Raw genomic sequence first — 6000 nt, 5'->3', positions numbered from 1 at the left:
TAAACCTGTAAAATTATAAGCTCTTACAATAAACAAAATGCTCAGTGGATGTTGGTGTCTGGCCTTCTTGGTTTGCTTGTTCTTTAAACTGCTCCATTACACTTATTGTGGTAATTCCTAAATGTCTTTTAATATATTCATATTATGAACATTAAAAAAATATGGAGACTAGGAGAAATTGGCATGTGTATCTCACTGAAAATTACTCAATGAGAGAGGTATGAAACCCAATTTCATGTGGAAGTTATCAGTGAAAATTTATTGCTGCTATTCTATTCTAGGAAATAAACAGATGAATTATATCAAAAGGAATACTGAAATTCCCTGGTTTAAAAATATAATACATATATGTATTTACATTTAGTGATATATGCATACTTATATACATATATAGTTTAAAATTATTGTTTAGTTAGGAAGGTTACAATAGTGTTTGTATATTAATTATTAATATACAAAGATACTGCCCACCCTATCCATCAAAGTACCCATGAGTCTTCCCCCTTCCCTATGACAATACAGTTCAATATTCTTTCCCTCCCTGCATTTCTGATGAAGCTCCATTATTTCAGTTAAGAATCTAAAAGAGGGCCAGAGAGAGAGCATAGTGGCAAGGCATTTGCCTTGCATGCAGGCGATCCAGGATGGATGGTGGTTCAAATCCTGGCATCCTAAATGGTCCCCTGTGCCTGCCAGGAGTAATTTATGAGTTCAGAGCCAGGAGTAGCCCCTGAATGCTGCCAGGTGTGACCCCCCCAAAAAAAACCAAAACAAAACACCCCCAATTCCCCCCAAAACCTAAAGAGTCCTCATTAAGATTAGTTTACTGTCCTTGAGAATTTTTTTTTCTTCTCAAGGTTTCTTGTTGGTTTCTGCATATCCAGTTCTTAGCACAGAGCTTCTAAAACTCTTATGTTTCCTAAGATAAAGGAACACTAGAAACATTAATTCTAATATTTGTCTTTGATTCAGTTCTTGTTTCAGGGCTCTAAAACTTTGCTTTTAAAATATCTTTTGTTCAAATGAGTTGAGTTTGACTGCTGGTAACCAGGACTGAATAGGAACTGGCAAAATTTACAAGCCAGGATTTGGATTTTAGTATTTTCTGATAATTCTAACCCTTCGTGTTAGAGTAACAGGAGAGGAGCTAGAAGCTAATTAATAGCTGATAATGCCTATATGAGGACACCTTCATAGAATCCCAGTAGCATGGGGTTTGGAGAGCATTCAGATTGGTAAGTAAATTACAAACATGGAGGGGTCTGCTCCAAGTCTATGGGTATGGTAGTTCTTACACTTGGAACCCTTCCAGACTTTATATTATATATATATATATATATATATATATATATATAATTTCACTGTTCATTTGTATCCTTTCTCAAATATTTTAAAATAGTTTTCTTGAGTTATGGGAGTTATTCTAGCAAATTTATTGAACCTAAAAGGGGGGTCATTGGAATCCATTGATATTCTGAAGTATATGAGTTTGTGTAGGTGTGCAGTTTTGTGTGATTAGGCCTTTTATTTGTTGACTCACAAGCTATTTTTCAATATAATATTGTACACAGCTGATGATATTTGTTTGATATATGGAAAAACCTCCACAAATTTGTGAAATGTTTTATGTTTGAAACTGAGAAACTAGGATTTTTTTTTGCTTCACATAAGAGAGCCTAATCAGACTTTCTTTTGAACTGCTAACAAATTGAAATTGTATGTAAAACAAAAATCAGTCATAAAACCCACACACTGAGTCATTAAAAGTATGACACAGGTAGGTTGAATATTTATGGTCTCTACTTTTCACTTTTAAGTGAAAGAAAGCAAACATTTGAAAATTTTGTTTATCATTTTTTATTTTAGGCCAAACACTGGTGCTTCAGGGTTGCTCAGTGGTTGGGGACCAAAAAGTACTAGGGATTGAACTAGCTTCCTGTATGCAAAGCATACACTCAGCCCTTTAAGCCATCTCTCTGGTCCGGTGAGTGTGTGTGTGTAAGTATTACAGTGACAGGAATAGAACCTAGGGCTTTATGTCTCAAGGATTGAGCTATACCAATGGGCCATATCATTACCAATATAATAATATTATAAATAACAAATAATATAATTATAAATAAACAATATAAATAATAGTTATAAATTACCAAGATAATACAACCAAATAATAAGTATAAAGAAGCACTAATTTTTTCTAAGCAAATTAACATATCAAAAATAGTCAAGAGGCAGGAGAGATAGCACAGAGGTATCACGTGCGGCCGACCTGGTTCAATTCCTGGGATCCCATAGGGTCCCCCGAGCCTGTCAGGAGCAATTTCTGAGTGCAGAGCCAAGAGTAACCCCTGAGCACCACTGGTTGTGGCCCAACCCCTCCTTTTCCAAAAACAAAACAAAACAAAGATAATCTTAAATTTCAGAATTTTATTATACTTCCTCCTAGTGAAATAACATGAGTTAACAGCTAATATTAAAACAGTAATAAGAATATGACACCTACTTATTAGGTTGTTATTTGGATAGAAACCTTACTGAAGGTTTCAGGGTTAGATAATGGCTCGCACAGTTTAGGATACACATAGGTTTCATGTCTCGGGTACTAAACAATGTGGTAATGAGGTCTAGCGATGTAGATGGCTACCCTATGTACTATTGTCCGCTGCATCTTATGTATTGAAGTTTCTTTTTTAAAGAGAAACTAACAGTGTGGGTTTTATTTGACATTGAATTAATGAGGAGGAAGAAGAAGAAGAGGAAGAATAAGAAAGGGGAAAAAGAAAGAAGTGGGGAGTAGAGAGGGAAAATATGAGAGAGAGAGAGAGAGAGAGAGAGAGAGAGAGAGAGAGAGAGAGAGAAGATGTGTTATTTGGTCAAAACATGTTTGATGAGTAGGTCCTGTAACATAAGTCTGTGATTCGCAGTTGACTGTTTCAGTGGTCTGAATGATCATATGCTTCAGGTCCTAATAGAGGACATAAACCAGAGGAAAAGGGTTTATTGGAGTGTTTTATAAAGACATTTTCATAATGCGAATTGAGTATGGGGATAGATACATTACTGAAACTGATCCCATCTCTCCCTGCCACTGCCAAATTGTAAAAGTTCTTTGGGGCAGGGACAGTTGTCTTTATTTTTTCCTTTTCTCAAAAGGTCTAAATAAGAATAAGTTGAGCTTATTCTTTAACTACAACTTTGATAAAACACAGTGAGGAAAATACAGGAAAAACTCTCCAGCATATGGACTCGGCTATCTTCAGTGATTTGACTACTTGGTAAGGATAACAAAGCAAGAAAAACAAATGAAACTACATCAAAACAAAAATATTTTGCATGACATAAGAAATAGAAAAATAAGAAATAAAAAAATAAAAATAAGAAATAAAAAAAAGAAATAGGTAAAGATAAAAATACATCTACCACATGATAGTATTTGTACATAATGCAGCAGGTAAAGGGCTAGTATTAGAGATATACAAAGAGAACTCACAAAATTCAACAACATCAAAAAAAACACACACACACACAAAAAAAAAAAAACCAAAACAAAACCAAGCAACCCATAAAAGGATGTGGAGAGGAACTTCATAGACATGTTCTTGAAGAGAACAAGGAAAGCTAAACATATGAAAAGTGTTCACTGTTACTTATTATCAATGAAATGCAAATAAAAATGACCAGGAGATCATTTCATATAGTGGGAAGGGCATTTACTAAAAAAGGCTAAAACAACCAGTATTGACAGGGATATGGTAAAAAAAAAAGAATCAATCTCCTTTCACAATTGGTGGGGATGTCATCTGATTCAACCTCTATAATATGGAAATAGTGTGGAGAAAGCTTTAAAATCTAAGAATAGAGCTACCACAATGGCCCAGTGATTCTAATTCTTGGCATCAACACCCCCAAAACAAAAACATCAATTTGAAAAGATATATGCACTTATTTTGGGTTCCTTCAGCTTCTCCTGTTCCCTGCACCCCTTACCTTGTATTCTAATATTTAAGAAAAAAGCTTCAGGATGATATCAACCTTCTGTGATTGTTTCTTGTATCATGTAAGCTAATTTTTTCCTATATATACAAATAGGTATATAGGTGTAGATAAGACAAAATATATACATGCATATAAATTGTTAAATGTTATACTAAAATATATACAAGGAGAACACATAAAATTAAATGTAGTAGCCTTATTAGAATATTAAAAAATAACGCCAGAGAGATGGGGCTGGAGAAATAACATAGCAGATATGACATTTGCCTTGCACGTGGTCAACCCAGGTTCAAGCCTTGGCATCCCATATGGTCCCTGGAGCCTGTCAGGAGAGATTTCTGAACATAGACCCAGGAGTAACATCTGAGTGCTGCTGGGTCTACACCTATCCTCCCCACCAAAAAATAAAAACCAAAAAACCCAGAGAATAACTATATTAATCTTCAGGCCCTGACATTGTTGAATCACTTATTTAATACTAAATAATATTTTTTTGATTTTTGGGTCACACCTGGCAGCGCTCAGGGATTACTCCTGGCTCAACGCTCAAAAATCACTCCTGGCAGGCTTCAGGGGACCATATGGAATGCCAGGATTCAAACAACCATCCTTCTGCATGCAAGGCCAACACCCTACCTCTATGCTATCTCTCTGGCCCTAATACTGAATAATTTTATACAATTTTTAGTTTTTGAGTGAAGAATTGTGTATGAATGGTGATAATTTTAATCTCGCCTAGTATTCTCTTTTCTTAAACTTCTGCAATAATGTTAAGGGCTGGAGAGAGAGTATAGTGGGTATATTGCTTCATAAGGGTGGGCAACCAGGGTTCAATTTCTGAGCACCATCAGTAGTGATCCCTAAATGTAGATCTAGGAGTAAGCCCTGAATACTGTCAGGTGTGGCCCAAACAAAAATAAAATATTGCATTAAATATTTTTATATTAGCTGATGGTTTTTGTTTTGTTTGTTTGTTTTGTTTTTGTTTTTGGATCACACCAGCAGTGCTCAGGGGTTACTCCTGACTCTGCACTCTGAAAGTTCCTGGTAGGCTCAGAGGATCATATGGGATGACCGGAGTCGAACTAGAGTCCATCCTGTATTGGCCCCATGAAAGACAAATGCGCTATTGCTCTGGCCCTGATATTAGCTGATTTTTAAAATAGCTGCTTTTTAAATCATATTGAAGATGATTAGTTAGTTCTAAATTCTAAGTTTGCTTCATAACTGGATAGTGAGTTATTGGTCTCTTTTTCATATAATCATTTAAATATATAATTGTTTATAATGAATTATGTAGATAGCTTTTTCAAACTGCTTTAAGACTTACTTTCTCTTGATTTATAGAGATGAGTTTGATATAATATATATTCAAAAATACCAGTAATACTAGTAATGTCTTTGTGATTTTTAAATTTATAACTTCTATATTTTTATATTGGCATAAAAATGATTTCAAAATGCTTATATAATAAATACTATCTAAATTAAAGAAAAGACATCCTAAAATATAGCTGTGGTGTATATACATAATGGACTACTAGGCAGCTATAAGAAAAGATGTAGATTACTCCAATTTGAATGAAACTGCAATGTAGAACTGCAATAGTATGCACTATAAATCAGAAAAACAAATATAGAATGATCTCATTCATATGTGTTATACAGAGAAACAAAACAATGGATTAGACAGTATCAAATGATGGTAAACTATTGGCCTTGGATTATAGAACTGGGATTACTAAACAACAAAAGGGAGTGGGTAAGAGGAAGGCAAAGGTAGGCTAGAAGTACCTAAAGACTGTAAAAGGGGTCTTGGATACTTTGATGACAGTGGTGTGCCCTAACTTTGTACATCAAAACTATAAGTATTAACAGTATTATAACCATGTTAGATAAACTACAATAAGAGCAAACAAAGTCCAAAACAAATAAACAAAAAAATAGTTATCTTTAACTTAGATCTCTGAAAGATTTTATACTTAAGGCTCCTAAAACCAGTCT

The sequence above is a fragment of the Suncus etruscus genome, chromosome 7, assembly GCF_024139225.1.
Source record: "Suncus etruscus isolate mSunEtr1 chromosome 7, mSunEtr1.pri.cur, whole genome shotgun sequence".
In the NCBI taxonomy this organism is placed as follows: domain Eukaryota; kingdom Metazoa; phylum Chordata; class Mammalia; order Eulipotyphla; family Soricidae; genus Suncus; species Suncus etruscus.
The sequence above is the reverse complement of the archived record's forward strand: the minus strand, read 5'-3'. Positions refer to the sequence as shown.